This window comes from Ailuropoda melanoleuca, chromosome 13, assembly GCF_002007445.2.
Source record: "Ailuropoda melanoleuca isolate Jingjing chromosome 13, ASM200744v2, whole genome shotgun sequence".
NCBI classification, from domain to species: domain Eukaryota; kingdom Metazoa; phylum Chordata; class Mammalia; order Carnivora; family Ursidae; genus Ailuropoda; species Ailuropoda melanoleuca.
The window spans coordinates 54,218,577-54,244,407 of record NC_048230.1 but is presented as its reverse complement, the minus strand read 5'-3'; the positions used below and the strand labels follow the sequence as shown (position 1 = coordinate 54,244,407).

At 43.8% G+C, this 25,831-nt stretch overlaps 1 long non-coding RNA gene across 1 annotated transcript in view; it reads left to right on the top strand.

Annotated features, from left to right (window-relative positions):
* LOC109489664 overlaps positions 1-18,290 on the top strand; it is a 78,054-nt gene extending 59,764 nt beyond the window's left edge. The window contains exon 3 of the long non-coding RNA XR_002142725.2: positions 18,243-18,290. This is a non-coding gene — a long non-coding RNA (uncharacterized LOC109489664). The remainder of the gene's footprint in view (positions 1-18,242) is intronic.
* Positions 18,291-25,831: the final 7,541 nt, after the last annotated feature.

Sequence of the window (25,831 nt, the reverse complement as noted above, 5' to 3'; positions counted from 1 at the left end):
CCCTCTTTTTCTCAAGATTCACAGCATTTGTGAATCTGCAGCAGGGTCTTCTTGTGGTTAAAAAAAAAAGCACTGAACTTAAAGAGTTAGAGGACTTAGGATTTGAAACTCAAGGCCCCTTAATTATGCGTGACCTTGAATGGTCATTTAGACTCGAGGAGTATCCTTGGGGATTATCCCCATCTCACGGATACGGAACTAATACTCAAAGAGGTGAAGTAGATTGCTGAATGTGATACACTGGTTAAGGGTAGAGCTAGACTTTGAACATAGCCCTTCTGGCACCAAACTCCATCTCTCAGTCAGCATTCTACAATGAGAATTAGAAGAGGGTAATGAATACTGAAGACCCTGACCCACAGTGAATAGCACCTAATCCACATTAGAACTCAGATACCTAATCTCTACTGTGGTGGGTTCCAGGTGTGTTTCCATCCACCCATCTTGTCCTTTCCCACACTTTCCCACTCAGGTGTTGCCTGAGAATCTTCATTCCTTCCTTTAAAGCCCTGTTGATCAGGTGAGTCTCCACTTCATGGGCACTGTCCTCAGGGACTTCTCATAGAGCAAGAGAGAGAGAGTCTGTGGGACTCTAGAACCACCCCTTCATTTTCACGGTGATATTCCACTTGACACTCCAGTGGGTTTCAATGCAAAATTTAACTCAAAGAAAGCCATCTGCTTCTCATAGACCCCTCATTCACACACATGCATATTTGCAAATCATGATCTTTGGCCAACCTTCCCATTTTACTCGGTGATAACAAGGGGAAGAGAGTAGGATTTGGGAAATAGAAGGTGTGTCCCCCAGTGCAGCTAGGGAACAACCCAGGACCAGGAACTGATGCCGTATGGGAGTGGACAGGCAGAAGCAGGCTGAATAAGTTTTCCTTTGTGTCAGAACAGTGATTCCAGATGGATCTTGATAGTAACACGTGTCACTTATCCACCAGAAAGAGGTTATCATTTTGCTGCTTGAGAAGTGTCTTTCCCCTCTGCTAATCTGGCTATATCAGTGGGTCGCACTTTTTTTTTTCATTCTTCAGATTATTGGAAGATTGGTTGTATTTTGACAAAAACCAAACCAAACCAAAAACAAACCTCTGAGTCATGCTGAAATAGTTACAATGAAATCATCAACCATCATTCCAGTGTCCCTGTGCCTCGCCATCATCCTTACTCATCCCCCCGCCCCCAGGCCATCTTGGCACTGGGCCATGCCTTGAGTAGGGCTTTTTGCTGCCCTGTGCTCTCTCACAAACTCACGAGGCAAGTTCTCACACTTTTAGTCAACACTTGCTCTTTCCTTGGAAAGCTGAGCTTGATTCTAGGCTCTTACTTATCATGTGAGTTTAAACAAGTCAGATTTCCCCCTTCTCACAGAACAAGAAGTCTGGAGCTAGGGGGTTGCTGACCATGGCTCAGCTATTCAAGAATATCTGGGATTGGGCTCAGAGTTTCTGAGATGATCTTCACCTTCCCAGTCTTGATGTTAAGATGGCAGCCACAGCTCTAGGCAGGACACTGTAAGGAGGGGGAAGGGGCTCTCCTACCTATTATCAGTGTAAGATGTACCCTGCCCCACACTACAGTGGGCATCCTTTATACTCCCTTATTCCAGGTGACAGACTTGCCATAAGTATATGTATCCCTTGGTGGAGCAAAGCTAAATTTTACTCATCAGTCAACGTTTAGCAACCTATTTTATGCCCCAGAACATCAGTGGAGAACCTCTTGCTTATATTGCAGTGGTATTTCTTATTGTCTGGAAAGTGGAGTGATAGATATAACTCTCCAAAACCAAAACGAACAAACCAGGGCAAGGGAAGGCCAGGCAAGCGTGGGGTTGCATCCTAAGTTTGACAGTCTTTGTATGAGTGGGCCCCTGTTGACTGCTCCGTTCTCAATTCTTATTTTTGGGTAGTTCAGTGCCGTCTTGCCACCCTGACTGCTTTCCACCCAAGCTCATCCCTCATGTGCAGTCTTTCTACCTGCCATTCCCATTGCCTGAAACGTGCTTCCCTAGACTAACGTGATGGCCACTCCAGCCTTCACTCTCAACTGAAATGTCACCTCCTCTTGGAAGCCTTCTGTGACGACACCAGCTCTGTTTGCCCACTCCTAACTCACTCTCAATGGCACTGCTCTGGGCGATCACCTTCTCATAACACTTTCACCATCTGAAATTGTTTTGCTTCTTTGCTTCTTTTCTCCTGGTCATTCCTGGGACCTCAGCTCAATGACCATAGGGCCGGTACCTGTCCTTTTCACTACTTACCTGGAGCACTTAAATGGGCAGTTAAACAGGTGTGAGTGCATGCGAAAATGAACAAACAAATGTCATTGGAGAGAAGGACGGGGTTTTAGGAGATTTCAGGAGAGGTAAATGACTTATTGGAGAGCAGGTTTTTTTTCATGAAAACATACAATAGCCATAAGCCATGACAACGTGCAAGAGGTCTCAGGTTAACCCATTGTTCTATGTATGCCAGTCAGAACATGCATAATATGATCTCTTTTGCAGATGTGGGTGGTGCCAGCCTATTATTCCAGGGTCCTCGATGTAGCCATTTGAGCTGTTCTTGGCAGCTCTTTTATGCATTCATGATTTAGGACAGAATGACAAAGCCCTCTATATATAAAGAAAAAAAAATCTTCCAATGCTCTTCAGTGTATTGTCTTCCAAGAGAACCCTTAGTTCTCACTGTCTGCCAAACCTGAGCCAGCGCCAGGGAGATGTAGAAAGAGAAGTCTCAAAAGAAACAGTGGACAGAAGCATTAGGAGGGGTGGCATTCCCCGATCACAGTGCTGCAGGCAGAAGCCTGTGCCCACGTTGCATGTTCTGATGAAGGCAACCTAGGGACCAAACAAAGACGCTGTGATTCATCAAAAACCCAAATGAAATGGCAGGTCGTCTTATCCACAGACTGCATTGTCTGACAGAGTGATATCTTTCCAATCACAAAACTTGTAAGCATTTCCCACAAGCCAAATGAACTCCTGACAGTTTTGTTACCTGAGCCATTGTCCACTGGAATCCCTTTCCATGAAGAACGTGTTCTTTGTACCCCTGCCAATGTGCCAGAAACGAGACAACGTGTCCCCTGGGTTGGAGCAAAGGCAAAGATTATTGGCCATCTTGGCAGGCATGAATTAGTGTCTATAAATCTAGGCGTTTCTGCATGTTTGGTATCTTCCTGTTTTAAAATGATTCAGCCACAGGTGAGTGGACTTGCAAGTGTCCACATGTAGAAAAAAAAAGGAAGAGAAAGAAAGAAAAGAAAGAAAGAAAGAAAGAAAGAAAGAAAGAAAGAAAGAAAGAAAGAAAGAAAAAACGAAACAACACTGTGTGCCTTGATTTTGTCTCCCACCCCCTGTTCAGGCAATCAGCTTTCACCCAACAGCCTTGACAACAAAAGAAGCTTCTAAGCCAAAGTGATCATAGGATGTAATAAAGACGGAAATAAAAAACATACGGCATGAGCTGATATTCAAGGGAAATAATTAAAAGGAAAGTAAAACAAAAGCCAAACCAAATCAAGGTGGAAAATTCCTAAGGCAAGGGCACTGCTNGCTGCTTGAGAAGTGTCTTTCCCCTCTGCTAATCTGGCTATATCAGTGGGTCGCACTTTTTTTTTTCATTCTTCAGATTATTGGAAGATTGGTTGTATTTTGACAAAAACCAAACCAAACCAAAAACAAACCTCTGAGTCATGCTGAAATAGTTACAATGAAATCATCAACCATCATTCCAGTGTCCCTGTGCCTCGCCATCATCCTTACTCATCCCCCCGCCCCCAGGCCATCTTGGCACTGGGCCATGCCTTGAGTAGGGCTTTTTGCTGCCCTGTGCTCTCTCACAAACTCACGAGGCAAGTTCTCACACTTTTAGTCAACACTTGCTCTTTCCTTGGAAAGCTGAGCTTGATTCTAGGCTCTTACTTATCATGTGAGTTTAAACAAGTCAGATTTCCCCCTTCTCACAGAACAAGAAGTCTGGAGCTAGGGGGTTGCTGACCATGGCTCAGCTATTCAAGAATATCTGGGATTGGGCTCAGAGTTTCTGAGATGATCTTCACCTTCCCAGTCTTGATGTTAAGATGGCAGCCACAGCTCTAGGCAGGACACTGTAAGGAGGGGGAAGGGGCTCTCCTACCTATTATCAGTGTAAGATGTACCCTGCCCCACACTACAGTGGGCATCCTTTATACTCCCTTATTCCAGGTGACAGACTTGCCATAAGTATATGTATCCCTTGGTGGAGCAAAGCTAAATTTTACACATCAGTCAACGTTTAGCAACCTATTTTATGCCCCAGAACATCAGTGGAGAACCTCTTGCTTATATTGCAGTGGTATTTCTTATTGTCTGGAAAGTGGAGTGATAGATATAACTCTCCAAAACCAAAACGAACAAACCAGGGCAAGGGAAGGCCAGGCAAGCGTGGGGTTGCATCCTAAGTTTGACAGTCTTTGTATGAGTGGGCCCCTGTTGACTGCTCCGTTCTCAATTCTTATTTTTGGGTAGTTCAGTGCCGTCTTGCCACCCTGACTGCTTTCCACCCAAGCTCATCCCTCATGTGCAGTCTTTCTACCTGCCATTCCCATTGCCTGAAACGTGCTTCCCTAGACTAACGTGATGGCCACTCCAGCCTTCACTCTCAACTGAAATGTCACCTCCTCTTGGAAGCCTTCTGTGACGACACCAGCTCTGTTTGCCCACTCCTAACTCACTCTCAATGGCACTGCTCTGGGCGATCACCTTCTCATAACACTTTCACCATCTGAAATTGTTTTGCTTCTTTGCTTCTTTTCTCCTGGTCATTCCTGGGACCTCAGCTCAATGACCATAGGGCCGGTACCTGTCCTTTTCACTACTTACCTGGAGCACTTAAATGGGCAGTTAAACAGGTGTGAGTGCATGCGAAAATGAACAAACAAATGTCATTGGAGAGAAGACCGGGGTTTTAGGAGATTTCAGGAGAGGTAAATGACTTATTGGAGAGCAGGTTTTTTTTTTCATGAAAATATACAATAGCCGNTGTTTGCCCACTCCTAACTCACTCTCAATGGCACTGCTCTGGGCGATCACCTTCTCATAACACTTTCACCATCTGAAATTGTTTTGCTTCTTTGCTTCTTTTCTCCTGGTCATTCCTGGGACCTCAGCTCAATGACCATAGGGCCGGTACCTGTCCTTTTCACTACTTACCTGGAGCACTTAAATGGGCAGTTAAACAGGTGTGAGTGCATGCGAAAATGAACAAACAAATGTCATTGGAGAGAAGGACGGGGTTTTAGGAGATTTCAGGAGAGGTAAATGACTTATTGGAGAGCAGGTTTTTTTTCATGAAAACATACAATAGCCGTAAGCCATGACAACGTGCAAGAGGTCTCAGGTTAACCCATTGTTCTATGTATGCCAGTCAGAACATGCATAATATGATCTCTTTTGCAGATGTGGGTGGTGCCAGCCTATTATTCCAGGGTCCTTGATGTAGCCATTTGAGCTGTTCTTGGCAGCTCTTTTATGCATTCATGATTTAGGACAGAATGACAAAGCCCTCTATATATAAAGAAAAAAAAATCTTCCAATGCTCTTCAGTGTATTGTCTTCCAAGAGAACCCTTAGTTCTCACTGTCTGCCAAACCTGAGCCAGCGCCAGGGAGATGTAGAAAGAGAAGTCTCAAAAGAAACAGTGGACAGAAGCATTAGGAGGGGTGGCATTCCCCGATCACAGTGCTGCAGGCAGAAGCCTGTGCCCACGTTGCATGTTCTGATGAAGGCAACCTAGGGACCAAACAAAGACGCTGTGATTCATCAAAAACCCAAATGAAATGGCAGGTCGTCTTATCCACAGACTGCATTGTCTGACAGAGTGATATCTTTCCAATCACAAAACTTGTAAGCATTTCCCACAAGCCAAATGAACTCCTGACAGTTTTGTTACCTGAGCCATTGTCCACTGGAATCCCTTTCCATGAAGAACGTGTTCTTTGTACCCCTGCCAATGTGCCAGAAACGAGACAATGTGTCCCCTGGGTTGGAGCAAAGGCAAAGATTATTGGCCATCTTGGCAGGCATGAATTAGTGTCTATAAATCTAGGCGTTTCTGCATGTTTGGTATCTTCCTGTTTTAAAATGATTCAGCCACAGGTGAGTGGACTTGCAAGTGTCCACATGTAGAAAAAAAAAGGNGTCTATAAATCTAGGCGTTTCTGCATGTTTGGTATCTTCCTGTTTTAAAATGATTCAGCCACAGGTGAGTGGCCTTGCAAGTGTCCACATGTAGAAAAAAAAAGGAAGAGAAAGAAAGAAGAAAAAAGAAAGAAAGAAAGAAAGAAAGAAAGAAAGAAAGAAAACGAAACAACACTGTGTGCCTTGATTTTGTCTCCCACCCCCTGTTCAGGCAATCAGCTTTCACCCAACAGCCTTGACAACAAAAGAAGCTTCTAAGCCAAAGTGATCATAGGATGTAATAAAGACGGAAATAAAAAACATACGGCATGAGCTGATATTCAAGGGAAATAATTAAAAGGAAAGTAAAACAAAAGCCAAACCAAATCAAGGTGGAAAATTCCTAAGGCAAGGGCACTGCTAATGTCGAAGTCTCAGTGGAGGTGACCAGGTTGAGACAGGAGGCATTTCCCTTGTCTGCACAAAGAAAAGGAAGAAACAGTTGCTCAGGGGAGAGAAACCAAGAGGAAACAAAAGAAAGTCACTCGAATATGGTCATGAGAAGATTCTATTGGAATTAAGCAACGAATGCTTTCCTCATATGAGGGCATAAATGGTAGAAAGAAATGGCAGGTTTCTTCTTCACAAATCCTCAAACACTTGAGGTCATACAGATTTGAACACTAAAAGCTTAAAAAACATATAGTTCTGAGAATGTGATTTTTAACCCTCTTTCAAAGATCTCCATGTGGGATTTCATAGCCTAAGGGAAGAGAAAAAGGAGCAGTTGTTATTTTACCAACCGCGGAGTCTTCTGGTAATTTGATGACGTAAAGGAAATGCTGTTTGTTTGCTCTTTTTCCCTTAAAAGAAAAACAGGAATAAAAATCAATCTCCCAGTAAGTGCTAGTGGAGAAAATGTGGTGAAGGTGGGGGAGGGGGGCAGGAGGCAGAGAGGCCATTTTCTCTTCTCAGCCACCTGTTCTCAGTTCCCATCTTTCTTCTCAATAAAAACTCCACTCAAGTTGTATTTTGATGCCTGTCACTCCACATTCATCAGGTGACAAGACTGTTCTAAACTAATACGTTTAGCTCTGGACATGTAGCCTGAAGAAGGTGCCAGAATCAGAGAACTCTTTCTGTTTATGTTGGAACTGGGGCTCAGGTCCTCACCTAATGGCACCCCGTTTCTGTATGCACCAGTCTGCTTGCTTTATTTCATCTGGCAAAGTCAATATAAGAATTAATAATAGCTTTCCAATCTACAAATAAAAGTATGCCACTTTAAATTTTTGGCAGTGAGCTGGCATTTTGTCATTTAATCATTTCACATCATTACACTGCAATATGGAATGTAATGACATGACACTCGTAAATGACAAACACTTGGTCTCTCCTGTACGGGGAGAAATAATGTAATAGGAAGCAAATTATATCCTTAAAGGTTGCCAGAGTTTCACTCCCACAATTTGGGATTAAGATACTGAGCAGATGCAAGGTGAAGAAAAGGAGAATCTCTCCTACAGATGCCCTGGACAAGACACAACATGACAAGTGGCTTGTCTCCCTCCAGAAGTGGATGGGACATTCATAATATCGTCAACATCTTTTCCTTACCAGGTGCCCATGCAGAAAGCAGGGCTCTGGACGCTTTTTGGTTTTGAAGGACTAGCTGGTGTGGGGATGAGGAGGGAAATTGTGGTTGACAAATGTCATTTTTTTTTCATTTTTACAATTCTGTTGTTACTTGCTAAAAATAACCCACCCCTGCTTAACGATTGTTCAAATATCACATTAGGTACCATGTGGCTAATGAATGAATGTTTTGCAAAAGGACCATCCCTAGTTAATGCCTCTCATCCTTGGGGAAGTTCCTCCCTTGCAGGGCAGCCAACCAGATTTCTTCTTCCTGTAATATCTTAAAGGCACCTCCAATTCAACATGTCCTACACAAAGCTCATGATTTTCTAGCGCCAACTTGTTTCTCCCCTCTCCCCTAGCGTTCACTGCCTGGACAAATGACATCAGCCTTCCAATTGTATATGCTGAAACCTTAAGAGGCCATGTTTTTCCCTTGACTTCCCTCTTCTTGGATCCTTCTAGCAATTATAGGCAGCATACTGAACACTGGTTCAGCCAGGACTTCCACCCACCAGGAGAGGCACCAGCTGTAATAGGTCTGCCCCCAGTGGGGCCTGCTGGTCAAGTCCTTCACCTCATCCTGTTGGTTCAGCTGCCAAGTAACACTCCTTCTTCTACCTTTCTCAGTCTTTAGCGGACCCTCCTGGCCTGAGCTCCTTTCTCTGTCACCTGGACAGCCACCTGCATTTACTCTCTCCTACCCCATTGCATACCACCCCCCAATGCACTCCCCAACCTGCAGCTAGAGACCCCAGCACAGTGCTGATACCATCTTTCACTTGACCACTCAAAGCCCATCCATGAGCATCTGCTGACAGCGGAAGAGCAGCTGGCTCCGTGGGAATGATGCACCGTGTGTAAACTTGGCCTCCTCATGCACAGTCTCGCCCATGTTTTCTGGGCTCCAAACCCACTGCCTTTTGGTTTTTTTCTCCGATTCTGTTACTTATCTTAATCCCTCTCTCCAGTAGGTGTTGGTTGTACCTGCTGGTCCATTTGTCTGGGATACTCCCCCCACTACTTCATCCAGTTGACTTGTATTTACGTTGCGGTTCTCAGTTCAAGTGTCGTCCCGGTGGGGGGGCATGATATGGGTCACGTTCCGTGGTTGTCACTCTCTTAGAACCTTTAAAGCATATAATCTCAGTTTGTAGCTACACGTTCATTGGTATACTTATTCAGTTAGTGTCATCCTCCCACCAGACTGTACGTTCCATGGTGGCAGGGACCATGCTTATTTTTGCTCATTATTGTATTTTCAGCTTTAGCAGAAAACCTGGCACATAGCCGTTGCTTATTCATTCAGTCAAGAGATCGGAGAAATATCCATTACAAGAATAAGTCGGCAGAGCGTCTGAGGTCTCACCCAGATCATTTGGGCACTACCCTTGATGTGGGGCTCCCTAGTCTCAGTCTTCTGCTGGGAAATGTGATTTGCAAAATAATTTTTCAACTGAGACTGGATTCCTCCATCGTCAAGAGAGGTCAGAGCCATGGCACTAAATCCATCATCCTGTTAAAGAAAGTTTGTGATCCTCTCACCTCTAATCTTTGTTATTAAAAACTTCACACCAGGGTCAAGCAAACTCTATGAAGACCCAGGTGCTGTTGACCCTTTGTGTGTGATGAGGAGAGAAAAGTAACCCAAAAAGTATTGCTGAACCCTGAAAATGTAAGGCAATTCTCAAAGCAAGTTACTTAATGGAAACCCTTCATTGGGTCCTTGTCCCGCGCACCACAGCAATAATTCAGGACCAGGGGTGATGTTCATCAATGAACCGGTAGCTACAAACGGAGATTATATGCTTCAAAGGCCCTAGGAGAGTGACAACCACAGAACATGATCCATATCATGTCCCCCTGGGGATGCCATGTGAGCTGAGAACTGAAATATGAGTCAGCTGGATGAAGTAGAGAGACAGTGCTGCCCCTCCCCCCCGCCCCCACCAGGGGACAATTGGCCACATCTGAAGACATTCTTAGTTGTCATGACTCGGTAGGGTGATGCTAATGGCATCTCAGTCCCTCAGAGCTGGGGATGTAGCTAAACATCCTACAAAGCCCAGGACAGTCCCCTTAACAGAATTATGTGACCCCAAATGCTAAAACTGCTGAGGCTGAGAAACCCCAGTGTAGAACATTTAGAAACTTCCCAATTTGGTTCTAAGGAGCAACAGCTCCTGTTTGAGAGGACATCCTCTGTGGGGAGGCCACAGAAAACACTCCCTGTCAGTGCAGATGTGGTATCTTCCAGTCCCCAGATGACAGACCTATGAAAAGGCAGAAACCCCAGGGGTGGGGGGAACATAGAAGAAAAAGGCTGGGAGCAGAGAGTGTTTTGTAAATATTAACCCAGCTGTAGAGGTCACATGTATCTTTGAGTTATGACCTGATAAGGGTTTTGAGAGCTTGCCAAGTAAACGTTCAAGAAAAACACAGAAAAAAAGTGAGCTGATGACATCCTTGATGCAATTTCCCTTTAAGCACAGCCTCATAAATACCCACCGTAGAGTCCAACTGAACTTCCTGGAAATTTCCCAAAAACCTTGGAAAATAGACAAGTGCAGGTGGTAAGATATTTACTGAAATGAACTGTCTGTGAATGAAAAATATGTGAGCAAAATAGATATTTTATCTGTCATTTTATTCACAGAAAGAGATCCATTAAGTTTCCCCATTTCAGTCTGCTCCTGTTCTATGTGAAAGAGGCACTTAAAACCAGATCTTCATTTTCCTTTTAAAAAATCAGTATGGAAAATAGGGGACTCAGTACTCCCCCCACACCCCCGCTCTCCCCCAAAATCAGTAATTTTTTTTTAAAAAAGCTTGGGAGCAACTTCTGAAAATACCAAAATATGTCTCATTGCTGATGCCAATCTTGTAGGTAAAACGAAAACAAGAGGCAAGTTGCTGGTCATAGAGAGCTTTAAAATCTTTTGACCCTCTCTAGGCAAGTAGTTGATCACTGCAAATCGACATTCTTAATAATCCAGAAAGTCCTGCAGTGGATTAAAATCAAATAATAATCTATAAATATGTACTGAGCAACCTTTATCTGCAAAGCGCTATGCCTAAGCTAAGGGAAATAAAGAGATGAGTAAATTATGATCTTTGACCTCAAGGAACTTCACTCTATTTTTGAAGGAGGAGCATTTATACATTGGAAGTTAAATTACAATACTATTATTCATTTTTTTAATCTCCATGCAATTTAAATTTAAATGAAAAATTTAGTCGCTTAGTTACACCGGTCACATTTCAAGCGCTCAGTGTCCACATGTGGCTCATGACTGCTATATTGGATCACACAGGCACAGTGACATTTCCACCTTTGCACTAAAGTTCTACTAGACAGCACTACTCTAGAGCGTAACTTTACTTTTTCTTAAAAAGAAATCTGGTGTTGAGGGGCGCCTGGGTGGCACAGCGGTTGGGCGTCTGCCTTCGGCTCAGGGTGTGATCTCGGCGTTATGGGATCGAGCCCCACATCAGGCTTCTCCGCTGTGAGCCTGCTTCTTCCTCTCCCACTCCCCCTGCTTGTGTTCCCTCTCTCGCTGGCTGTCTCTATCTCTGTCAAATAAATGAATAAAATCTTTAAAAAAAAAAAAAAAGAAATCTGGTGTTGGGGTTCCTGGGTGGCTTAGTCAGTTAAGTGTCCTACTCTTGATTTTGGCCCAGGTCAGAGATCTCAGGGTTGTGAGATCAAGCCCTGAGTTGGGCTCTGCACTCAGCATGGAATCTGCTCAAGATTCTCTCCTTCTCCCTCTGCCCCTCCCCCTGCTCTCTCTCTCCCTCTCAAATAAATAAATAAAATCTTAAAAGAAAAGAAATCTGATGTCTAACCAAGACTGACTGAGCCCTTTTTTTTTTTAAGATTTTATTTATTTCTTTGACAGAGAGAGAGAGATAGTGAGAGAGGGAACACAAGCAGGGGGAGTGGGAGAGGGAGAAGCACGCTTCCCACTGAGTGGGGAGCCCGATGTGGGGCTTGATCCCAGGACCCTGGGATTGTGACCTGAGCCAAAGGCAGACACTTAACGACTAAGTCACCCAGGCGCGCTCTGACTGAGCTTTGATATTGGTCAGACCTAAGTTCAAGTGCTGGCTTTGCCATCTGTTATGTACTTGACCTTAGTCATGCCTCTTAACCCACCCAAGCTCTCCTTTGCGCATCTTTGAGAGAGAAAGACAGAGAGAGAAAGAGAGAACGGATAATAGCACTTACCTCACAAGCTGCGGTGAGGATTAAATGAGATAGTACACACAGCGCATTCAGTCACAGGCAAGTACTCAATCAAGTATTGCTATTTTTCTGATTGTCAGTTGTTTTACCTCACCAGGGTGGCCATGCTCACCCACTAGTCCTTACCCCCCCGACCTTTCCCATTGTCTTTGCAGTGAGGTGGGTGGTGTGACTGAGCCGCCATGGGGTGTGAACCAGCTCAAGGAGTCCCTCTGGGCTGAGGGATGCAAAGCTGCTGTGGAACTCCCCACACTCTCCTATTCCCTTTGGTGGCAAGTGTAAAGGCTCTGGGTTCAGTGGCCAGAGTCACAGGGATGGGATGACTTTCACCGCTGAGTCACAGCATGGAGGTGCTCTGCCCTCAGAGGACTTTGTATGAGCAAGAAATGAACTGTATGGGCTAAGCCACTGAGATTTGGAGGTGGTTGTTTGTCTGCACTGGAAGGACTGACTCATTTGAGGCAATTAGGTTGACGCAGACCTGCCTTCATCCACCCAGGCCTTCTCACTTAGACCTAGGGAGTCTGGGTAATATTTTGTTATATTAATTGATGTGCTTTTTATTTGGGGACTTGCCTTTTACTCTTCATCCATACTAGACTGAGAGGCCATCCACTTGTCAGAGAAGTGTTGTAATAGGAGGAATATAGAGAATAATCCTGGAGTTTCACAATTCTCGACATTTAAGGACCTGAAAATCTTCATGAGAGAGGGCATGAAGTTCATGTGATAACTAATTTATTGGGAATGGTGGCTCGAGAGCCAGATTACCTCATTCTCTGGCTAGTTTTAGACCTCCCAGGCTTGTGATGGGAATGAGAAGGGAGTGGCAAAAGAATTGTTGGCCCCCCCAGGAAGAAGTTCAAGTCCCAGTTGGGCTACCTAGCATCTGAGTGACCGTTGGCAAGTTACATACTCTCTCTGAATCTCAGCTTCCTCAGCTGAAAAGCAGAGAATAAGGGCATCTCAGAAAATTCTCAAGATGCTAGATGATGACCCTGTAGGCCACCACAGACATGTCATGGTGGAAATGTTCTGTATGCGCCTGGTGCAGTGTGGCAACCACTGGCCAGATGTGCCAATTGAGTGCTTAAAATGTGGCTATTGCAACTGAGGAAATGAATTTTCAATTGGAGTTCATTCTAATTCAGTTGAGTGGCCACACCTGGCTAGTGGCTACCATCTTAGACCGAGCCAAATTCCCTCATCCCGATGCCTTTGCCCCATGAATGGCCCCGAATTTGGACACAACCGTAATTTGACTGAGGAGCCATGAGCTGACAGAGAGTGTTTCTTCCAGCCAGCAGCAAAAGGGCTGGATGTAAAAATTAATTTGTTATTGAAAAATAACATTCCTTTCACACTTGGGTTGTGAATCTTCTGCGGCGCCTTGAGATAGGGACCTGTTTCCTTCTGAGAGTGATCTGGAGCCTGAATGCATTAAACTGCTGGCTCTGTTACAGTATCAGGCTTCACACTGGTGACCTCCTAATGAGCCAGGAAATCTGTTCGTGAGGCCACTTGCCTGGTTGTCAAGGAGGGGTCACTCCTGGTGATAACATCTGGCTTCCTGGGTCCCCTACCATGGCAGGGAGCCATTTGCTCACACCCACCACCAGGTGCCCGAAGGGGTTCTGGCTCTTAGATTGAATTTTAGTCCTCTTTCTGCCTTGGAATCTTCTTTCCATTGGCTCACTCCCTTAGACAGATCTGAGGCTGAGAGTCTCTGTCTACTGTTAAGTCCCTCTTACCAGAAAGGGACAATGAGAAAGTGGCAGAGGGACATGCATGCATGTGTATGTTTCTGAATCCTCCACCATTTGATGAAAATGGTTCACGGAATGGAGAGAAAATGTCACCTTTACCCACTGTCTCTGCTCAGTGTGTCTCTCTCGACATAGGCACGTTAGAGCAGGAAAGACAATGGCTTCCTCTCTCCTGGCCACAATTCCCTGTGACCCCAGACCCCAGAAGGGAGGGGCACTCTCTTCCCCTGTCATCAGTCCTGTGGTTCCTGAGGCCCCGCCTCTTCCAGGAGGTCTTCCCCCAGCATAGGAGAAAAACAACAACAGCTTCCCCCACCCTGCCCACAGTTTGTGTTTATGGCAGATAACAGCAATTAATTCTCTTATCTACCAAATAAATTAGATGCTTGTATTTGTCTCCATCCATGCTCTTTGAAAGCTCCCAGAGAGAAGGAGTCTATTTGTAAAGTCTCTCTGTGCAGCACTCCATTAGATAAGTGGATTGCTTCGTCATTTTTCTTACCCCGGCACTCCTGATGGATTATGTACATTTGCAATGATACTCTCTGATTTCTGATGCCCATCCCTCCCCCCCGCACACCCACAAAACAGATAATCTGCCGCGGAATAAAAAACACTATTTTTTAACATGGTGTTCATAAAGGTGCATTATGACAAGTAAGGATACAGCCCGGGTATGGAAGATGTTGGGTTATAGATCATTTCCCTTTGCCAGCTCTTCAACTGCTCACCTGTTTCTACTGATGAAGAGAGTATATCAGGCTAATTGTATAATATGTAAACTTCTATCTCAATAAAGCTGTGAGAGAGAGAGTAGGAAGGGGAGACAGAGAGGGAGGGAGAGACAGAGGAAAGAAGGAAAGAAAGAAAGGGAGAAGAGGAGGGAGAGAGGGAGGGAGGAAAGGCTGAAGAAGAGTGATAGTATCATGTGCATGAACTTACAAACCCCTCAAATTTATAAAAATTGAAAACCATAATCAAACAGTATTTTAGTTGCAGTAACACATTGGCCACAGGCCTTATGAGTGTGATATGGTAGTATGTCCCAGAAAATAAAGAACTATAAATAAAGAAAATAAATGTCTGCTTCTGGACTGTAAGATCTCAAGGTCTGAGGTAGATTTTTATTACTCTTTTATCCCCCTGAGCCTAGTAGAGTTCATGACACAATATAACTACTTAGTAAATGTTTATTGAACTGGTACGAATTCAACTAAGCTGCTAACGCTATTCCTTGACTATTATGTGAGACGGGATGCATTTGTCTCTAATTTTAGAAGAGAGGAGTACTGTACCCATTTGAAAGGTAAAGAAATTGAGTAGTGGAGAGATTAAGGCACTTGCCCTTGGTTTTATAAAACTTATAGTTGGCAAATTGAGATTGACTCCAGTACTAAGAACACCCAAATCCATATATTTCCACTATGCCTCAAAAGCTCAGTGAGAGCTTTGCACAGAGTGTTCGTATATGCCTTTCTAGCCCCTAATGCTCACAGAGGCATGAGAACTTGCAAGAAGAGTCCTGATACCCTGAACATCTCCTTTTGGTAGAGGGGACTTGTTGATCCTGTTTTCATCAAAATGAGTTTTGTATTTACCCAATCACTGTCGCCTTTATAGACCGTTAGCCTATAAAAATGCGTGTGTGGACCTCACAAAGTACTTAATTTTACCTGAGTTACTTGCTCTTTTATTTCCAAGATTCCTTTTATATATTTAATCACCATTTTGATGTGTCAATTGCCCTGAATAAAAATAGTTAATCAGGCAAATGAAGAAAATACAATTATTTCATCACTATTGGTGGTAATGAACTGGCTGATGGATCTCTACGGCACAACGTGTGTGTAGGACACCTTCTCATCCCCTTCCCTTCCAGGCACTTTATCTGGGGGAAGTTGATTACACAATCAATACGTGCTTATTACTTTTTTAAAAAATACAGAAATATATAGATTAGAAAGATAACATCTTTGCCCATAAATTCCCCTCCCTGCCCCCATCTGGAAAAAATCACTGAGCAGTTTATGTCTAGACATATCCACGTTGGCTTTTTATTAATATGTATTGCAAGGGTATGGAACTAGCCTTTTGATAAACTTGGTCTTTTCATTTAAATTATATCTTGAGGGCATCTGGGTGGCTCAGTCAGTTAAGCATCTACCTTCGGCTCAGGTCGTGATCTCATGGTCCTGGGATTGAGCCCCACATAGGTCTCTCTGTTCAGCGGGGTGTCTGCTTCTCCCTCTCCCTCTCCGGTTGCCCCTATTCTCTCACTCATGCTCTCTCTCTCAAATAAATTAAAAAAAAATAAATTATATCTTGAATGCATTAAATATACCTCCTACATAATATAAATACACACGCATTTGTACACATGTGATTGTAAGTATATACATGTGTATTCATGTGTGTGTGTGTGTATTAACATACACTCACACATAAACATATACATAAACGTACCCATACACATATACATACAGATACACGCATATCTTCAATCGAAGGGCATCTAGGTCATTTTTCAATTGTTCTAAGTTACAAATTTTGCTGCAATACTCATGCTCTATGTGTCTTTATACAGTTGTTTAATTACTCTCTTAAGAAAAGTCCCCAAGAATAGAATTAGAAGGTTGCATTTTGTTAATTTTAATGCTTAAAAATCAAATATCTACCTTTATGAAGCATGGTAGAAATAAACCACAAACACTTGCTTCAAATATTTTAATCGTAACTGTTCACATGTTGCAAGAAAACCGGTTTCCCCACCAGAGATAACCCATAGAAAAGGCACAGCCTAGTGCCCGGCATATAGGAAGTACTCAAAAAATGTTAGTTGTAAATACAGATGAGTGATGGTCAGAACGTAATGGAACTCCTTGTTCTCCTTACCTCAAATTAACTCTGGGGGAGGGCTCACCAGGCAGCCTGGATCAGTGGAAGCCAAGAGATGAACTGGATCCCATCCGTCACAGCCCCACCCCTGCCCAGGAGCTGGATCCCCACCCAGTACCAGGATGGCAGCCACCAGGGGCAGAGTCTCTGGACTTGAGTTTACATCTGCGTGTGTAGGAGGTGGACGGGAAGCTTGGGATCTGTTTGTTTTGATTTTCCCAGTGGTCATCAGGCAAATACGCGATATGTGGCACTTAGGACGTAGGGGTATCTGGCGCATGTCATCCAAGGCTAGTCTCCAAGTGCTTCCTACCCTGTCATTGCAGATCCAAGGAGAATAGAGCCAACTCTTGCTGCCGGTGAAATAGGGTGATGCTGCTCTCTAGGAACCCTCCATATCCTGCTTCGCTTTCCATCTTTACTTTCAGGGCTGACACCACACCAGCAGCATACATGTCCCATCTCCCTCCATGGCCCCCCATGCAACAGTACCGTGTTCCCTTTGCATGGGATTCTGTAGGGACCAGGCTACTCTGGCTGATCAGCTCAAGATCTGGTCCTCCAAAAGGATGGCAGTTTGATGGCTTTATCCTTCCCAGACAAAAGGCAGAGACACTATGGTGGGGCCAGCAGAGGGTGATACTTAGAGAAGAAGTACATTTTTTTTTTTTGGCATACCAAAAATTCCATAGTCTGCATGATGTCACATCTGTCCCTGCTCCCAGCAGCCTTGGAATGGGAATGATCCACGTCCTCTGGGGGATGGAAACATAGAAAAGTCCCTGATTCAAAGGTGTTTACTAACATCCTGGTTCCCCGCTGTCATTTCAGATACAGGTTATCCCAAACCTTTCCTGGAGTCAAGATATGAAAAATAATTTTAGTGGCAAACCAGGGTGGAATCTCAGAGACAGGCACAAGGGTCTAGATCATTGAAGTAACCTTGGAGCATCCCCATACCTTTCTCTCGGTTTCCTCCCTTGTGGCTCCGTAGGCTGCTCGTGAACGGGTTGGAGGCGCTGCCTGGTCCTGTATTCGCGGGGACCTTAGGCAATTCACCAGCTTCACCGAAACCTCAGTGCCTTCTTTCTCAATCCTGTGTGCTCAAGGTGACAGGGTGGCTCCATGAGATCAAACAGGAAGTTGTGTGGTTAAGATAATGGAGGAGCCTTCACTTTATCATGATGATTATTGAGATGATGATGAGGATTAGATTACTGGTTTGAAAAAACCTAATAACCCCCTGCTGGCAAGATCCTTTGCCCTATTTCAAGAAAACAGGGGTAAGTCAACATCTGGAACACTAGTCTGTGAAGAACCAGTGAGACCCATGAGTGAGGAAGGCATGAAGACACACCAGATGTTGGGGAAGGTTCTTTCTTTCCTGGGTCTTTAAAGCAACACTTAATGAAATCGTTAACATGCTCCAGGTGCTGTCATAAGTGATTTGCATGCATTTGCCATTACGGCCCTTCATCAGCCTTATTAAATGGATGAGCACATCATCTCTGTCTTACAGATGAGGACAGAGAAGGGAGATACCTGAGCCCATGTGCCTCCATTTGCGGACCGTCTACGGAAAGGATGTGTGACTCTGGGAACAATGCAGAGCTTGATGGGACATCACTACCATGACTTACGTATTCATCTCATCCATGTTTTGGGGAGGCCTTTGTGCCAGACGCTAGTACCAAGCACATATTTGCTTTTCACTCTCCCAGGCAATTCCTCTTGCTAGAATGAGAAATACCTGCCTCCCCTCTGACGCAGAGTTGGAAAGAATGCCTTGTCCTGAGTGAAAGAAGGAATGGGCTTCTCTTACCGGGTTCTGATTTTCATTCCCCGCCACGTCCCAGGGAGAGTGCCCCCGGTTCCCTCCCATCAGTCTTGTAGAATTGTGACTTTAAGCAGAGCTGACACTATAGAAACAATAATTGGCATAATATTCGCCAGGAGCGAAAGACGGTCATTTCCTCAGGCACCAAAAAAGCATAACCCAGTTCTGAGGTTTTGGAAAATGGAGACTGGAAGGGCCCTGAAGTCTGCAGCACCATCGCACCTGTGCAGCCCCATTGCTCTCCTCTGATAGCTATAATTCTCCACATGAAAGCAGGCAGAACTCTTAACTATTATTTTAGATGACATCCCCTTTTTAACTTTAAGCAGTGTTCTTTAAACATTTCTAAACTTTCCCAATTCCTCCCCAGTATCATGCTATGAATTTGCTTGTCACTGTAAGCTGTACACAGAGAGAGACACATACAGCAAGCACAAAGATATCAGGAAGCGGTTTTCCTAGCAACAGTAATCATCTGAAAGATCCCAGAACATCCTTTCTATTCATACAGCATTCTGTGTTTTGAATAGTGCTGACAGGTGAAGTGGATTCATAGTATTTAATACAAAAAAATATTGCTAGGGATTGGTACTGCACAAAAGCTCAAATATCCATACTATTCACAAGCAGCTGAATTCACTGTTTTTATATCTATCTAGATTATTTAGTGAGGCACAATTGCAAAAGCAAATATTCACCTGCTCACCGAATGACTAATCCAGGGTGTATTATGGAAAGTCTGATTCCCCAGACCTCACTCAGGCAACCGGGACGCAGCCCTAAATCAAGCCTAGCTCTGTCTATGCAAGCCCGTCTTGTGGATATAGTCTTGAATGATAAAAAGACATCCCCCCCTGCCGGGTCCCTCAGCAGATGTGTCCAGTTTAAAATAAAAATGAGTCAATACGGTTGACAAAATCATCCCCCCCAAAGGAACTCTATCTGGTTATTGCCTTCACTCTATCAGAAACACTCCCATATCACCCCTCTCGTCCTCTCACCAGTAATATACAAAGCAAATTCATTCTTGAAGGTCAAAAAAGAAAAAAAAATCCTTTAGTTCCATCAGACATTGAGAAAGAGAGAAAAGACAGCAAGAAAGACACAGAGAGATGGACAGACAGAAGGCCTAGAGATTGAGGGCTCGGGGAGGAAAGGAGGAGGAGAAGGCTTAAGAGAACCCCAGCTTGCAATGAAGACTCTAAGAGAATATGGAGTAACTGCATTCATAAGATTCTAACCTGTATGGAGCTTAATGCCACAAAGAGAGAAAGCATTTAAGCCATACCACCTTATAATCTCTGTGAAATTCACTAGGGTTTTAGCACCGTCTTATTGTCTTTGTTATAAAAGCCACATACTGTGGACCTACTATGTGTACAGACCTGTGCTAGGCCCTGGGGGTGAGAGGAGGCTCACTGGGTTTCTAAGTTAGCTATCGTGCTGGGGCACGGACAGAAAGTGCCAAGCAACAATCACAGCGGCCTGTACTGAGTTTCAATCTTCAGCAATGAGTGACTGCTTACATGTCGGTGTAGAGGGAGGGAGTGGCTGTAATACAGGGTAGTTAAGTATACGCTTTAAAATAGCTGGGATTTGCATTGTAGCATGGGGTCGAAAGCAAATTTGTAAAATATGGCAGAGTCATACTTACCTTAGAGGGCTATTGGACAGATTAATTATGACCATGTCCTTAATGCAGCAGAAGCCCTGGTGGGTAGCTACAGTTCTCAGAAGATACCAGTCAGAGACATGCAAAGGAAAACTACAATGGTCTATCAGCTCACACCCCTAAGATTGGCAAAATGAAAAAGTCTGACACTATCACAGATGGAACGGCAGCCACTCTACTGTATTGCTAATGGGAGCATAAATGGTACAAGCATTTTGAAGAGAATTTGGCTAGCTGTGATGCAGTTTAAGATACACACACTCCATGACCTAGAAATTCTATTCTAGTGTATATTCATTAGAGAAATTCTCAAAAATATACCCAAGGAGACTCCTGCAAAAAAAGAATGTGCTCTGAGAAGCTAGCTGCTGAGATATAAAAATCTAAATGCCTGTGCGCAGGAAAAGGGATAAACAAAAAGTGGTATATTCAAGCAGCAATGAAAGCGAGCGCACAAGGATTCCATTTATTTAGATTGGGAAATACTTGGTCTATAAGCAACCCTTTGTCCAAAACAGCTGCTTTAATTCCTCATGTGTTCCAAAGAACTTTCCTCTCCCTCCACATCCTCCCTCCAGCAAAGGGACTTGTCAAACAAATCCATGGACAAATAGAACACACATAAGTCACCATCAACCAGTGTCCATCCCTCTGGCAAACTCAAGGGAGACACAAGGAACAGGGAGTTAGAAGCTGCGCCCATCTTTCTGATCCCAGGCATTCAAGCCCAGGGTGTCTGGGGGCCATTGAATCTTGGCTCTCTTCTACTGGGTGGGATAAATGCAAGTGGTTTTGCTGCTTTCAGATTCTTAGGAAAGTTATTCACATTTCAAAGAACATATGTGTCCTCAGTTTCTCAGTGACAGATGAAAAGAAAGCAAATTCTATGATTTATGAGATGCATGCCTTTGTTCCTGCTCATGGAGCGTGTTTCAGAGCCAGTGCATGAAAGTGGGATTGCATGAACCCTGACCCATGCACCCACAGAAGAGGAGTTGTAGGAGGGTTGGAAGGCAAGCAGAGCGGGTCTCAGAGCAGCCTGGGGTCCCATGTGACATAAGAGGAAGAGCAGAGATGGCACTTCTGCAGGGAAAAAAAAGAATCAAATTTGGTGTCATTTTGAAATGCATTAAAAACAAAACTGTGTCCTGGTCCCTGCATTGGTAAATGCTGGCGACACAGAGAGTTGAATCAGACATAACTCTTACCCTTAAAAAAATGTCCCATAAAATGTCTGAGTGAGAAGACAGATAATGAAATCAACAATTTCCGGAAGAGCTAGGTCGACAGGAAGTACTTCATGATATGAGTGCTCAGAGGAGGGAGAGCCAACCCAGTGGGTTTACAGACGATGAGCATGGAAGATTATCTGCGGGAGATACAAATGGATCTCAGTTTTAAAGTATAAAACACTAGGTAAAAGGCTGCTCGGCCAAGCACAAAATGGAGCCCCTTTCTTCCTTCCATTTTGCCCTCCAGCAGCTTTTTAGTGAGTGTTTCCTATGTCCTAAGTCCTGGGGATACAATGGTAAGCAAAATCAGACAGGACTGCCTTTCAGAGCTTCACGATCCAGTAGAGAATTCCAGCATAAATCTGGACTTTCCAAAACAGAGAATACAGGAGGAATTCAGCAGGGGGTAGGGATCTGTGAAATTGGATGAAAAAAGTGGTATCTTTACTTTCAAAAACGCTTCATGGATGTTTACCGTTCCCTTCCATTATGAATTTGAGCAACAAATCCAGTAGAATTAGCAATATCTGTGACTTTGTTCACCAATATAAATTCCGTATTTTGTATCTTATTATAATTGTTGCAGATGCCATAAAATATCACTTGTACTTATCACCACTTCAAAATTACGGTGGTTATTAGACCTTCCCCTAGATCTTGTTATTTAATGTCTTAATAAAAAAGCACATTTATTAACATGCAACATTAAAAAAAATATTTTGATAACCAATTGTATTGAAATGCAAGTGTCTTTGTACAATCTTANTTATAATGGTTGCAGATGCCATAAAATATCACTTGTACTTATCACCACTTCAAAATTACGGTGGTTATTAGACCTTCCCCTAGATCTTGTTATTTAATGTCTTAATAAAAAAGCACATTTATTAACATGCAACATTAAAAAAATATTTTGATAACCAATTGTATTGAAATGCAAGTGTCTTTGTACAATCTTATGTATTTTATATCATGTATTTGATATCAATATTCTGGCTTTCCCAAACTGTCATAAGGATCTATGGAACAAAAGTATGAAGAAAATTATTAAGAACTGACTAAATGCTACCTGAAACTGATAAAACTGGCGATTGTGCCAAGTGCTATAGAGGGAAGGTAAACAATGGAAAGAGAACCTAACGAGGGAGGCAAAGGAGGGCTTCCCTGAGGAAGGAAGTGTGAGCTGGGTTATGGAGGAAAAGTAAGTTTTAATGAGCAAAGATGGGATAAAAGGCCATCGTAGGGAGGAAACATGGACAAAAATGCCTTGAGATGGGCTGCGCTACAAGATACCAGGGCTGCTGGGGCATGAATGAGGGTACAGGCAGGTGAGGCTCAGATGTTGTGAAGTGTGGCCGAAGCAGTGGGTAGAGGTCCAACAAGTTAGAGTCAGAAAGCGAGGGAATAAGACACGGAAGAGGACAGTGGGGTGAGGTGATGTGTGTTGGGACTGCATGGGAGTGAGTTTAACTGAAGGCCAGAACCATGCCAGAGAGAGGAAAGGTGAGGCTGCACAGGGCTGCAGGGCTCAGATCACCACTGGCTTTGACTGGGCTGTGATAGTCTGGTCTCTCTGACCTTATCCTGAGAGGAATAGAAGCTATGGAACAGTTTTCTGATCGACCTGCCCTTAGGGAGCCCAGACTTGATGAGCTGGTGTATCAGTCAGGATTATCCAGAGAACTAGAACCCGTGTGTGTGTATATATATATATATATANATAGAAGCTATGGAACAGTTTTCTGATCGACCTGCCCTTAGGGAGCCCAGACTTGATGAGCTGGTGTATCAGTCAGGATTATCCAGAGAACTAGAACCCATGTGTGTGTGTATATATATATATATACACAAGATATGTAGGGATACATTCCAAGGCCCCCAGTGGATGCGTAAAACTGTTGATAGTCCCAAACCCTATATATACTCTGGTTTTTTCCTATACATTCATACCTATGTTCAAGATTAACTTACAAATTAGGCACAGTAGGAGTTTAACAGCAATAACTAACAATGAAATAGAGCAATCATAACAATACACTGTAAGAAGGTTATGTGAACATGGTCTCTCTCTCTCTCTCTCAAATATCTTATTGTACTCTGCTCACCCTTGTTGTGATGACACGAGAGGATACGATGGCTACATGATAAGATGACGTGGGCTGAATGACGTGGGCGCTGTGACAAAGTGTGAGGCGACTATTGACCTTCTGACAAAACATCAGAAGGAAGATCACCTGCTTCCAGACCATGAGAAGGTGAAACTGTGGGCAAGGAGGGGGAATGCTGTATATATATTGGATTCTCGGATTCTCACTATTTATGGTAGGCATGTTCTTTAAAGTTGCCACAGAAATTGACTTCGTGAGATGGGTCCACGGGAAATACAGGGTTAGGTTCCAGTGAGCCTCTGGTCACAACAGTTTCATTAACTGATCAATACATAACCTTGTTTTATGTGTTTGTGTTTCGAGACACCTTATTTAAAGTACATTGTTTATTCATTAACACTAAGCTCACAGCCAATAGCACTATAACTCATGCTCAAACAAAGCTTATTTAACATGCATATTTTCTCCACAAGCCCCATCACAGCCTTTTTGCACTTGGGAAAAACTAGGCAGCACTTCGGCACTATGCTTGGGGGCCATGTTAAACAGTGAAACCATTGATAGAATGCACGATAAATGCCAGAAGTGTGGCACTGAATAGATTGCAAAAGGACACTTATTTCCAAGAGGAGAGAAGTATGAAATGAGAAGGCAGAATATTGCCTTGTTGGACCTCAGCTGGGGACATGTGCATCAGGTGACTCAAATCTGCCATCTGTGCATGTCATGATTGACTGAAAGCAGCATGAGTATTAATTTTGAGGTCACAAATGCATTTGAGTGAGTAGGCAAACTTGTAAATACTGCAACCACGAATAATGAGCCTCAACTGTATGTATATGATTTCTTCCAAGGAATCGGCTCCCATGATGGTAGAGGCTAGCAAGTTCACAATCCAGAAGGCAGGCCAGCAGGCGGGAGCTTGGGCAGGAGCAGATGTTGCAGTGTCAGGGGAAGAATCTTTCCTTCCTCAGGGAAACATCAAGTTATGCTCTTAGAGACTTTCCACTGATAGCGGAGGACCACCCATATTTTTTAGCAGAATCGCCTTCATTTAAAGTCGACTGATTGCAAATGTTAGCCCCATCTACAGAATGCACTGGAGCAGCCTCTAGATGAAGGTTGGCTTGACTAACTGGGTACTAGAACCTCACCAAGAGACTAACCATCACCCGTGGTGTTGAAGGAAGGAGATGCCAGCTGCAAACCATGTAAATCATTGAGGTGGTAAAATCCTGTTACTTGGGTCCTGCTCTTAAGAGTTTCTAGAATCCTTTCCTTCCCTCTTAGCATTTCAAAGAGCTCCATACCCCCACCTCTTGGCACTTGCTCTCCATGGCCATCTGTCCTTCCACCCAGTCCTGCTCCCCTGAGACAGTAGCAGTACTATAGTTTGAGAATAAAGTCCTAATGCACTTGGGGCATATTTCCCTATGGCCTCTCAGATACTTCTGCCATTAGTATTCATTCTTCTTTAAGATGTGGAGTAAGTCTGGGGCTCCTGGGTGGCTCAGTTGGTTGGATGTACAACTCTTGATTTTGGCTCAGGTCATGATCTCAAGGTCGTGGGATTGAACCCCGTGTTGGACTCTGCTTGAGATTCTCTCCTTCTTCCCCTCCCCCCACTCTCTCTCTCTCTCAGATAAATATTTTTTTTTTAAAAAAGATGTGGAGTAAGTCTGAAAAAGTAGATGCATTGTAGTATCCCTAAGGTGTTTTTTTAGTAACAAAATATCTGCCTTAAAGTAGCTTGAAAACAGTGTGTTTGTTTTTTAAAATCATGTTCCTTAATAAGAACTGCAGAGAAAGGTGGTTGGTAGGTTGGTTTAGAGAAAGAGTCAGCAAATTATGGCCTGTTTGTCAAATCCACTGCAAAGTCTCCATTTGTACAGCCCTCAAACTAAGAAAGATGGCTAAAGAAGAGGAAGAAGAAGGGAAAAAAAGAGACGAGGCAGGAGAAGAAGAAGAGGAAGGAGAAGGAGAGGAAGAAGAGGAGGCTGGAGAAGGGGAGGAAGAAGCAGATGGAGAAAGAGGAAGCAGGAGAAGAGGAAGAAGAGGGAGAAGGAGGAGACACGAAAGGAGAAAAGGAAGAAGGAGAAAAGGAAGGAGACGGGGAAGGAGAGGAAAAGGAAGAAGAGGAAAGAAAAGGAGAGGAAGGAGAAGGAGAGGAGGGGAAGAGAGTATGCAGTAAAGACCATGTGTGGCCCACAAAGCCCCAAATATTTACTATCTGACCCTTCACAACACAAGTTTCCTGAT